Here is a 13,040-nt window from a genome sequence, read left to right on the forward strand (position 1 = left end):
GGTCAAGTTCAGGATGTAAAACTACATTATCAGAGATGTTCAAGAAAGAATTCCAGGGGCGCCTGGGTGGCACAGCGGTTGAGCGTCTGCCTTCGGCTCAGGGCGTGATCCCGGCGTTACGGGCGAGCCCCACATCAGGCTCCTCTGCTATGAGCCTGCTTCTTCCTCTCCCACTCCCCCTGCTTGTGTTCCCTCTCTCGCTGGCTGTCTCTCTCTGTGTCAAATAAAAAAATAAAATATTTAAAAAAAAAAAAAAAAAAAAAAAAAGAAAGAATTCCAGTCTCTAAGGCACCTGTCAACCCTACAGGACATTAATCAAGAAATAGCAGAACTTGAAATCAGTTGGCCTTTTAGTAAAATATACTTAAAAGGAGAAGTAAAAGTCATTTTCCAGGCTACATTAACCATGGGGGTAGGTGGTGGGACTGTGATACTGTGGTTTATAATAAGAAATACATATTTGATCTTAGTCCCTATTTTCGGCACAGAGCTCCTAAAACTCTCGGAATTTCCTAAACGATAAGAGAGCCCTAAAGATGTCTTTTTTTTTTTTTTTTAAGATTTTATTTATTTATTTGACAGAGACAGCCAGCGAGAGAGGGAACACAAGCAGGGGGAGTGGGAGAAGAAGAAGCAGGCTCCTAGCGGAGGAGCCCGATGTGGGGCTCGATCCCAGAATGCTGGGATCACGCCCTGAGCCGAAGGCAGACGCTTAATGACTGCGCCACCCAGGCACCCCCAAGATATCTTTTGTTATTCACAACAAGCCCCTTTCAACCACATCTGAGTTTAAGTTAATGAGGTGACTTTTGGAAACCACGAAAAACAGGGGCTGGTTTCCAGGGGTGGCCAATTGTGTGATTATTCAATCAATCATGCCTATGCAATGAAGCCTCCAAATAACCCAAAAGGACAGGGTCTGGAGAGCTTCCAGGTTGGCAAACACAAGGAGGTGCTGGGAGAGTGGCTCTCCTGGAGAGCACGGGTGCTCCACGCCTTCCCACATACCTTGCCCTGAGCATCTCTTCCATCTGGCGGTTCCTGAGAGATAGCCTTTGAAACAAACTAGCATCTAATAAGTAAAATGTTTCTCTGAGTTCTATGAGCTGTTCTAGCAAATTAATGCAATCTAGGAGGGGTCACAGGAATCTCTAATTTATAGCCAGTCAGAAAATCTAGACTTGCAACTGACCTCTGATGCAGGAGGTCATGTGGGACTGAGCCCTTACCCTGTGGGATCTGATGCTGACTCCAGGTAGATGGTCAGAATCGCATTAAATTGTAAGATTATCCAGCTGGTGTCACAGAGCTGCTTGGTACGGGAAAGCTCCACACATTTGGTGGCCAAAGGTGTGGGTGTTATGTGTAGACAAGCAAAATAGATTTTTCCTCTATAAAGACAAACAAAATAGCAAACAAACAAACAAGCAAAGAAAAAACCAGAGCTGTCTCTAGCCTGGTGTGGGCAGGGTGCCTGTAGACCATCTTACTCTCTCTCACCCAAATATTCTCTTCCTTATCCTTGCAACTCCCATCATCCTGGGATTTACAAACAACAGAAAAAGCCTGCTGTTAAGGCCACAGACTCCCACACCCTCTCTTTTAGATGTAAAATAGATTAGGCCCAATTTGAATTGTTTGTTTACACTCTGGGCCCTATAAAGACATAGTCCAGGAGATTTCTACAAGGCAGTAAGACACCCCCCCCCCAAGGAAAGACAACTAAATGAGGTCAGGATGCAGGTGTACAGAATCATCAAATCACACAGTTCACCATCAGAAGGGGGTTTCAGAGATCATTTTAATTCTGATTTCACAGAGAAACTGAGGCCCAGAGAGGTTAAGTAACTAACCAGGGTCGCACAACTATGTAATGGGAAGAACTGCCTACATTCACCTCACTGTCATTTGTTTCCAAAGCCAACAGTGAGAGTTTTAGTATCCATTCTCATATGTATACTCTTTTAATAATCATGGTATTATAAAGTAATAATATTAAGCTATACTGGACATGTACAGCCGACTGTTTTTTTTTACCAAAAAAGTAAGAGTCATTATTGATCCATTATTTATAAAACATTTTGATTTTCACCTAAAAAAAAAAAAGAGAGAATTTGGAAGTACAGATAAGTACAAGAAAGTAAAAATTCTATCTAATGCTACCACTCATAAGTAGCCACCATTAACATTTCGGTGTAGATCGAAATATACCGTCGGCTCCTGAGTATAAAAAAAAAGATCATCATCTTCATGTTATTTTATGACCTACTTTTTTTTCACTTAAAAATATATCATAAGCATTTCTCTAGGACATGAAATGCTCTTCTCAAAAATCCTTTGTAATAGCTACACAGTAATTCATCAAAAGGATGTACCATTATTATTCAACCATGTATTATTCCGGGATTGGTTCATCATGATATTTTAAAATTGCTATCTTTCTAAATTTTGATTACGTCAGCCAAGGACTGAGCAATTCCTTCCAGTCTCCTGTCACTTGAAAATTTGATAAGACGGGGGGCGCCTGGGTGGCACAGCGGTTGAGCGTCTGCCTTAGGCTCGGGGCGTGATCCCGGCGTTATGGGATCGAGCCCCACATCGGGCTCCTCCGCTATGAGACTGCTTCTTCCTCTCCCACTCCCCCTGCTTGTGTTCCCTTTCTCGCTGGCTGTCTCTATCTCTGTCGAATAAATAAATAAAATCTTAAAAAAAAAAAGAATTTGATAAGAATGCTTTTTATCACCTTCACCCAAGTTCTTGACAAATTCCTTAAGATACAACCATTAGACAGTTCCCACCTGGTTGACTTTTATTCATTCAACAACATTCTTTAGGATCACCAATTAGGAATTCAAATTATGGGAGAGCTACCCAATCATTACAAATATTTGGTGTCTCATTTATTCAATATATGTTTAGTCACTTCTGTCTATAAACAGCACTGACCTAGAAGCTATAAAAATGTCTGCAAAGTGTTAGGAATACTTACATGAGTTAGAACTTTTATAACTCTTATTTACAAAAATGCACCTGGATTTGGGATCCTAAAAGTTACAGTGTTTTTCACTTTTTTAAAATCTAAGAGACTTTAAAACTTTTCTCAAGTTTCTTTTTAATAAAAAAAAGAAAATCCCTTCAATACCAAAAACATGTTTTGGAAACATATCTGGATTATAAAAATTATTCAAGTTACTGGAGATAAAAATCTCACAATTCAAGATTTAGCTATTGGGCAACTATCGTTGCTAAGCAATGAGTTTCTGAAAACGGGATGTTTATAATGAAAATATGAATTCAGGTCACCGTAGCAAGGTCCTGTAACAAGAGCAGCAGCTTTGGTTTTGAAGAAAGGGCAATAGGCTGTGCCTGACTTCTTCGAACAAACAGGGAAGCTCATGTAGTTATGAGCAAAGAGGAACCAAGAGCTGAAAGCCTCAAGAGAAGCGTTGGAAGAGAAGGACATAGGGTATTTTTGGTGCATATCTTTTTAAAAGGCGGTATTTAATGCTGAAAATATCATGAAAAGTGCATCAGATGTTCTCATTTTAAGTGAGAAGAGACAAAGTATGGCAAGATTAAAAAGTGATTTGGCAAAGTGCCATTGGTACTGATTCCCATCACTATTTTGTTATGTACTTGCCCCGCTTAAGGACAAGCCACCTTGGAAACTGTGCTTATGAAGTAAGTCCAGAAATCTAAGAAAAATAAATTCCAACGTACACTGGTGATGATATTACCTGCTAGAGGGTGGCATTTTGAAAGGATGCATAAGGAGAAATAGCCTTGGTGTTGGCTGAGGGGAGCCCAGTTTAGAAAATGAGAACCAGGGCTGAAAGCAGATCCCATTCTCCACACGTCTGGCCCCAAATGACTGCAGTCTGCATCTGAGGGGGCAAAACTGGGGGTGCTAAGATGCAAAATGTCTGTCATGTCTTTCATGTCCCTCAACCTCTGCTGGAAAGAACCACAGGCTCTCCCCAGACGTGAGGAGAGCATTATATGGAGCATCTTTTCTCCCACTAGACTCGCTGTTCTGTTCCACATTTCTCGGTGACTAACAATGAGAATTTGCTCAGTCACCACCTGCAGTTGTTTCTCTCACACTTGTATCAACATGTCTGAGCAATGTGCTTAGAAACTGCCAAGAAAGAAAGAAACCGAAGTCCAAGAACTGACCTTGAATATGGAACTCTCCTAGTGGACTCGGTGTTTGGGAGATAGACAATTTTTAAAAAGCAGTGATTCAAAATAAGACATAATGTACTAAATATATAGCAAACAGTGCTAGCTAAAATTTACAGATACTCGCCCAGATTCTCCCTCCCTTTGGAGAGAACAGTGAGAATCAAAACAAATTAAAACAAAAGCACAGGAACCACCCATCTGCCCAGCCCATTCCAGGGCATGTGACCATCCAAACAACCGTCTTGCCGTTCATCAAACACCAACTCTGTTGTGAACCCAAGGCCTCTGCCCTTGCTGGGCCCTCTGCCCAGAACTCCTGCTGCATCTCCACATGCTCTCTCCCTTCCTCTTCCTTAGGGAGGCCTTCCCTGACCCTTCTATCAGGAACAGTCATTCCCTCTCACTGTCTTATCTTCTTCCCCACTTTATTTTCTTTTTTTAAATTTTTATTCTTTTTTTAATTTTTTAATTTAAATTCAATTAATTAACATATAATGTATTACAGTTTCAGAGGTAGAGGTCAGTGACTGTTATATAATACCCCGTGATCATTACATCACGTGCCATGTGTTTGTTTAATTCTATATTACTTGTCTCCCAGCCAGTTTGTAAATTCCTTGAGTGCAGGGCCTATCTCTGTCTTGTTCATCCCTATAACCCCAGTACCTACTACAGTTCCTAGTATATAGCAAGTGCTCAATAAATATGTGCCAAATGAATAAATCTAAGAGGAGGACTCAGGTCATGGACCTATAAATAAACCACATCCATTCCTCAGTCATCCTAAAGGCAAAAATTAGGCCTCCTCCTGGTTAGTGTTTTTAAAGGATATAAGAGAGAAGAAAGATTTGCTGCCACACATATGCTCTCAATCCTGATCAACTTATAAAAATACATGTGAACACAGCTGGATTTGTTACTACCCTGGTTCATTTCCAGCCATGGGCTCCTATCATAAATACTCTTTTCACCATCTTAAAGGGTCTCCATCCCTGTTGCCATATTTAAGAGTTTTGTCTGCTCACCTGTGAATTGGGCTACACAAATAGAGGGACTTGCCTGGTGCCAGTCAGTCTGGGCTCCACACCGAGTGCTGAGTACCAAGTCTGAGCTTCCTGAGGGATGCAGCCCTACCCTCAACCCTCTGGACTTGGACCCAACTCCAAATTCCTGCTGGGAATGGAAATTTCTGAAGGCTCCCAGGATCTTAAAGGGGACATAGACACGTAAAACACCCTTATGGCACTTTTTTAACATGTGGAAATAAAATCTCCAAGTCTTGTATGCTTCCCTCTTTTTTTCCACATTAAAAAATAACTGTACAAATACATATGACATGGGCATGCTGTCCTGAAGAAGCCTGCCATCCAAGTCAACTGTATAGTGTTTTTATTAAATGAAATGTTCTTTTGTTTTTTAAGTCCTTTCATCCTTCTATTCCCAGCATCTAGCCCAGTGCCTGGCACAAAAATCAATGAAAGTTAATAAGACAACTAGTGCTGACCGGCTCTCCAGGCCCAGAAGTATTCCTCACATCTAGCAAGACAAAAAGGAGGAAGGTCAACAAAAAAGATACAGAATCCAACCCGTTTAGCACTATGTATGTTTAAATTACATTTCTGCCTTATTATAAAATATAGCAAAAAAATTTGTATTTAAATGACAAATATATAATAAACATTCATTATGTAATGGGAAATTAATCTTCAGTGAATGCACTGGGAACAACTAGTCACAAGGGAATATTAAGTTCAAATTACAAGGGGTATCCAAGAATTGGAGGCTTTTTTCTTGTTGTTGTTTGACAAATGAACTAGGAAAGCATATATCCACGTGAGTTTAACCCATTAATTCCAATACTGTTGTAATCATTCAAAACCCTTTGGAATGGCTCCTCTGGAAATATCCTCACACCCCATGGGCAAACATGATGCCCACATATGGACCTGCTGACAGTGGGTTGAGATGTGCAGAGGCAGGAAAAATTCATCTGGGGACTAAGTTGTGTGAACAAGGTGAGTCTATGCCTAACAATTGCTTGTTGCAAAAAAGCCATACCTGCATAAATTCAAGTATCTTCCCAACAACCCTCTTAAGTATATACTATTACCGTTATTCTCATGTGATAGATGAGGAAAGTAAGGCACAGAGAGATTAAGTTACTCACCCAATGCCACAAAAAAGCTGCTACTGCAGAGCAAGGGTTTGGACCCAGGTAGTCTGAATCTCAGACCACACGTGCTTAAGCACACCACCGTTCTCTATGTCTCTACTGCAAAACATGTACAGTGTCTTAAGATGATTGCTACTTAGAATATCACTGATTTGGCTAATGAAGTTTTAGACACCTCTGGGAAAAGGTTCATGAATGGGGTGTATATATTATGGTTGGAAAGGCGGTGAAAAGAGCTCTTTCCTCCATAGGGGTCCAGTAAGTTCTTAGAATGAGACCCCTTAAAAGGAGGTCATGAATCTAGCCACCATCTCCACTGGTGGTCTTTACATCCTAGCCTTATGAGAGTTAACAGGACCAATCTTATAGATAGATAAGACACACTAAACAGCCAAAACAACTTGGAGAAAGAAGAACAAAGCTAGAGGCATTATGCATCCTGATTTCAAACTATATTATAAGGCTTTAGTAATTAATACAGTATGGTATTGGCATAAAAACAGACACACAGATCTATGGGACAGAATAGGGAGTCTAGAAATAAACCCAAGTATGGTCAATTAATAAAGAACATTAACATGGTCAATCAATATACAACAAAGGAGCCAAAAATATACAATGGGGGAAAAGACAATTTCTATAATAAACAGTGTTGAGAAAACCGGACATACACTTGCAAAAAAATGAAACTGGACCACTATCTCATACCATGAACAAAAATTGATTCAAAATGGATTAAAGACTTGAATGTAAGACCTGAAATCATAAGACTGTAAGAAAACATAGGCGGGAAGCTCCCTGACACAGGTCTTGGTGATGATTTTTTGAACCCGACACCAAAAGTTAAAGCAACAAAAGCAAAAATAAATAAGTGGAACTACACTGAACTAAAAAGTTCCTGTACAGCAAAGGAAACCATCAACAAAATGAAAAGGTAACCTACTGAATGGTAAAAAGTATTTGCAAATCATATATCTGCCGAGGGGCTAATATCCAAAATATATAAAGAACTCATACAACTCAATAGCAAAGAATAAACAATCCTCTTTAAAAATGGGCCAAACATCTTTATGAACATTTTCCCAAAGACTTCCAGATGGCCAACACACACATAAAAAAGATGTTCTACATGATCAATCTCCAGAAAAACGCAAATAAAAGCCCCAATGAGATATCACCTCGTATCTGTTAGAATAGCTATTATCAAAAAGACAAAAATAACAAGTTGCTGGTGAGGACGTGAAAAAGGATCCCTTATGCATTGTTGGTGGGTATGTAAATTGGTGCAGTTACTATAGAAAACATCATGAAGGTCCCACAAAAAATTAAAAATAGAACTACCACGAGGACCCAGCAAGCAATTCCATGCCTGGGTATTTATGCGAAGAAAACAAAAACACTAATTTGAAAAGATCCCCCGGATCATGTTCACAGCAGCATTATTTACAGTAGGTAAGATATGGAAACAACCTAAGCACCCACTGATGGATGAATGGATAAAGAAACTCTAAAACATACATACACAACAGGAAGATAAGCCATAGAAAAGAATGAAACCTGCTACTTGTGACAACACAAATGGACCTCAAGGGCATCATGCTAAGCAAAGTAAGTCAGACACAGATAAATACTGTATGATCTCTCTTATATGTGGAATCTTAAAACAAAAACAAACCAAAAACCCCACCCAGTTCATAGATGTAGAAAACAAACTGGTGGTTGTCAGAGGTGGGGGTGAAATGGATGAACTCTTGATTTTTTTTTTAAAAAAAGATTTATTTTTTGTGGGGCACCTGGGTGGTTCAGTCAGTTAAGCATCTGCCTTCAGCTTGGGTCATGATCCCAGGGTCCTGGGATCCAGCCCTGCGTCAGGCTCCCTGCTCAGCGGGGAGTCTGCTTCTCCCTCTCCCTCTGTTCCTCCCTCCTGCTCCTGCCCACCCCCCTTTCTCTCAAATAAATAAATAATCTTTAAAAAAAAAAAACTTTAAAAAAAGATTGATTTTTTTGAGAGAGGCACCATGTGCTTAACCAACTGAGCCACCCAGGAACCCCTGTTGTTGTGGGGGTTTTTAGCTTAAATACAAAGAAGGAAAAAATCGACCTAGTTCAACTTCTTCATTTTTACAACAAATGAATTGTTCAGAGATGTTACCTGACGTTCTAAATATTTTATATATTGTGGGGGGGAGAGATGGGGAGAATTAAAATAAATGTTGTCTATATGCATTATATTATTTCTCACTATAAGGGCTTGTGGTAAAGAGAAACAGGAGAAAGGTATCCCCTTTGGGCTCTGCTAATTTGGCCCTATGGAGACTTCCACTTCTACAACTTTTAGGTGGGTGCAAAGTCTAAAATGTGGCACTGATGGAGAAAACTTGCCCAGATTAGGTTCAAGTTGGGGTTGGTGCTAGAAGAGTTAGAGACAATTTCTGGTACAACAACAACTCCACCTTGTGCCTCATTCTCCCACCATCATGTCTGTGCTAGGAAACACGATAATGTTTTCCATAACAAACCTTTTCATCCACCAAGTTCATTATCCTCTTTGTAGTTAAATGATCTATATACATATTTAAATCTTCAAAGTATTATGAGAAGAAAAATACCATGAGAAGCTTGATGATACACACATCACTACTTTTTTTTAGCTGTAAGCAACAGTACCAAACTCTTGCTAACTAAAGCATAAAAGTGAGGAAACAAAGTGAGTAAATTTATTCTAAGGCTGCTGAGCGACATGGTGAATAACCAGGCCTAGGAAAGGCAGGAAGTTGAGCATTGAGGTGATATATATTGTGGGAATTCCTGTGTTGACTATGTTAGGAGCTGCCATGAGATCAGTCCATTCTATCTGCCTCCTACTCCTGTGTGTCTCTGCTCACAGCTGAAGCTCCTAGAAGAGAAAACCTGATCATTTCAGCTTAGCTTGTCTCTGGAGTCCTGTGACTGAAAGCTCACTAGAATCAAGTAGGGGCCAGGACAGCTCCCACAAAGGCATGGATGTTGGGAAGGAAACAGAAACAAAAGAAGTCTCCACATTATAATTACTGGCTATACAACATGCACACATGCCTTTCTTTCCACAAATACCATTTGAAAATATTTCAAATATAATGCAAATATTAAAAAAAAAACACTAAACAAAAAACTACTCCACCCCCCCACCCCACACTGTCTGAACTTCATACCCCATGTTGTCACATTACTGAATTCCCACTAATGACAATTAGCACAAAATCTTCCATTAAAATACAATCACCCCTAGCAAGGCCCTTTTAACCTCAAACTAGAATCTATGAGGGCTAAAAGGAGTGGGGACCAGTGTGGAGGGCAGGAGCAAAGCAGCGGAGCTGGCCCAGTTCCTGTCTCCAGACACGAATGGACTGATGTATTGTTTCCAGCAAGCGTGGCCACATGGAAACTCTCCTTATATATTCTGAACCAAGGAGTGGACTTTGAGGGTCCCCAGAACTCAGATCCAAGTAATGCCGGACTTTTGCCAAGAGAACCTGAGTAACCCTCCAAGGAAGCAGACAGCAAGGGTGGGGTTGAATGCCAGGACCCAGAAACAAGGCACACACATACAAGTTTGCAGAGGCAACCCTCTGCAAGCTTTAAGGTCTAGCCAAGGATAGCTGAGGCTGGTATAACACACAGGGCACCCACACCAAATTCCTTCTCCTGTTCCAGCCCTTACTGCAGTCTGCCGAAAGAGCTCCCAGACTTTCAGTTGGATGTTGGGGAGTAACAGTACTGCTTCTGGAATCGTTAGTTACTCCCAGAATCTGCTTAAAGTCTCGATCATGTCCTTCCTCTCTCTCTGAACCAGAAACGGGCTTCATTTCCATTCCACAATCACTCTGCTCCCCAGTGAATCCTCCTCTGGACCCAGGAGGAAAGGAAGAGCACACTATCTGGTCCCAAAGTACCCTCCTGGGCATGAGGACCCCTGCGCTTGGCCTCACTGCCTCCACTCACTCTTCCATGCAGCGATCCCAATGAGCTGGGATCCATTTTCCCATTACGCTATCTCTTCTAATCTAACACATATTTTTCTGGCAACTTGCTCCCTGTATCCCCCTTGACCCACCTCTCCCTTTAGCCCTTTCTTCCTTCTCCAAACTTCTTCATACAAAGTTGTTCATACTCTCTGCTTCCTCACCGCCCATTCATACATCCACCCCGACCCCTCAGGCCACATCCTGACACCCTCCCCTGAAAGGCCTCCTTGCACTGTCCTTTAATACTGAAATTCCACACAGTCCTACCCTGAGCCTCTCTTCTCGAGCTATATACCATCTCTCCATAACTGCGTTCCTTCCCTCTGTTGGCCTCAATTATTACCCCCCAGTAATAATGATGAAAAATAGCCCCAGAAACGTCCACGTAAAGACACTAGAAATACAATGAAGCTATGTGTGACCCAAGATAAAAGAACAACCACCTCTAATCCTGAAGGTCTTGAAGGCCTCTGTACCCATGGAGTAGACGGCCCCTTTTCAGAAAGGCCCAGTGACAGACTCTACCTCTTATAATGTCAGTGGGCTCTGGGTGTGGTCTGGAAGCAGAAAACAAGAGGAAGCACATAATAACGTGCAGTAATAGAATTGAAGTCTCTGGACAGGCTTTACTGCCTCTGGGAAATAAAATGTGGGGTCCTTAGGAGATAAGTGTGAGTATGCACAGATGTACACCAGTCGCCAAGAGAAACTGGGGCCTCAGGGAGAACACAGGGAATACCGCTTCAGCTCACACGGGCCCAGAGACCTCAAAAGGAAATACGATCTGGGGCATCATCCACCATGGAATAGGCACCAGTGTTATATACAGGGTTCACGTGTCCTACAGCCTGCTCCGTGAGGGAAGAGGGTAAATCCCAGAGCAAAACATGTGGGCAAGGAGCAGGGAAAAGAGAGATTTACGGGGAAGGGCTCCATGAAGGAGGAAGGCGCTCTCTTTCTGAAGCGATAAGAGATGGGGCAGACTCATAGGCAGGAAAGAAAGGGCAGGAGTAGGCTGCCCCCTGACAGAATTAACTGTGAAGAATGTAACTTATGCTTTTCTCTCAAATTCTGTAAACTGTCTTCTTTGATTTTAAAAGTTTTTCCCCTATCCTGAGCTCCTACTGGCCATCTGCAGCCTTCAGTAAAGCAGGCCACCTACAGTCTTGTGTTTGCACTACTGCAGGGTTCAGAGAGCAATGGGGAGCTGGCCTCATCCCCTGCAAGAACAGCTCAGCCACAGCAATGTTTCTGAGGGCAGCAGTGTGGTTCTCCCTGTGGCAGACAGAGGGGGTGGGTGGCTCAGAGTGGAGTGGGACAAAAAGGGAGGTGCTGGGAGCAGAGAAGCAGTGTCACTGAGCACAGAGAAAGAAGGGCTGTGAAATGGGCTCCTTTCCCCAAAAGTCAGCTGCAAGCATGGGACGCAGGTATTTGCAGTGCATACAGTGCATACAATACCATAATCTACAACTGCTGATTCCCAAATCTCCACATCCAGCCTCTGAATCATCTCTCATTTCACATCCCTTCTTTACATATCCACTGCCACTGTCTGGGGCCCACTCACCCATCCTCACTGTATCCACCACCATGTAAACTCTAGCTCTGGCTGGATAGAACCACATCCCAGGCTCTTCCCACTCATCTCTGGGCTGTTGCTCTTGCTGCCAAGTCTTCCTGGGACTCCCTCCTATCCCATCTACCCCTCATTTGGCCCAGTCCTACTTCTGATCTCTGTTTCTAAGTCAATTCTCACTGAAAACTCTTCCCTGAGGTCCATGACGTAGTGCAGATGACACTACTATGCAGGCCATGGGAATGGGTCTCGACAATGACAATGGTTCACCCCCTCGTCCAGGTCTTCTCTCAGGCTTTATGCCCCCTGGGGGCTCAGCTCCTACCATGCCCAGAACATTCTGGAAATTCGACAAATACTGCAGATGGAATGGATGAATCTGACTTCCACCTAGTGGAGCAGTCCCATCAGCAGAGGTTTACACAGCAACCATTTTTAGGTGCGGTGTTTATTTAACATGGATGAAACAAGGTGATGCCACTTAATTCTTCAATATATAATTACTCTCTCAGCTGCGAGACTCTAATATTTTGATAACTTCATTTGGCAATCATTTCTCTTTAAGGAAGAAACACAAAGTTTGCCAAGAAGGAGAGGGGAGGAAAGGAGAGGAGGGGAGGGGAGAAGATGGGAGAGGGGAGGGTAGGGGAGGAAGGAGAGCAGAGGAGAGGGAGAGAGAGGGGAATGGGAAAGGAAGGGGAAAGGGAAAGGAAAGGAAAAGGAAGGGGAAAAGGGACAGGGGAAGGGAGGGGAGGGAGGGNAACTTGGTTTTGGTCCTTCTATTCATCTTTCCAAAACACCGAGTTGAGCAAATCCCACAAGGCTGTCTGTGGTTGCACAGCTACCTGAACTCTACAGTTAAGAGAAAAAGTACATAATGGTTTTTAAAACAATGCAATCTTCAGCAAGAAAATGACATTCCAGGGGTGCATGGGTGGCTCAGTCGGTTAAGCATCTGCGTTCGGCTCAGGTCATGATCCCAGAGTCCTGGGATTGAACCCCACTTCGGGCTCCTTTGCTCAGCAGGGAGCCTGCTTCTCCCTCTGCCTCTGCCTGCTGTTCCCCTTGCTTGTGTGCTCTCGCTCTCTCTCTCTCTGTCAAA

The 13,040-nt window shown here is 42.5% G+C and overlaps 1 protein-coding gene across 9 annotated transcripts in view; it reads right to left on the reverse strand.

Moving 5' to 3' along the window:
• LDLRAD4 (low density lipoprotein receptor class A domain containing 4) overlaps window positions 1-13,040 on the reverse strand; it is a 446,262-nt gene that overhangs the window by 249,308 nt on the left and 183,914 nt on the right. The window lies entirely within an intron of this gene.

Source organism: Ailuropoda melanoleuca, chromosome 14, assembly GCF_002007445.2.
Source record: "Ailuropoda melanoleuca isolate Jingjing chromosome 14, ASM200744v2, whole genome shotgun sequence".
Lineage (NCBI taxonomy): Eukaryota > Metazoa > Chordata > Mammalia > Carnivora > Ursidae > Ailuropoda > Ailuropoda melanoleuca.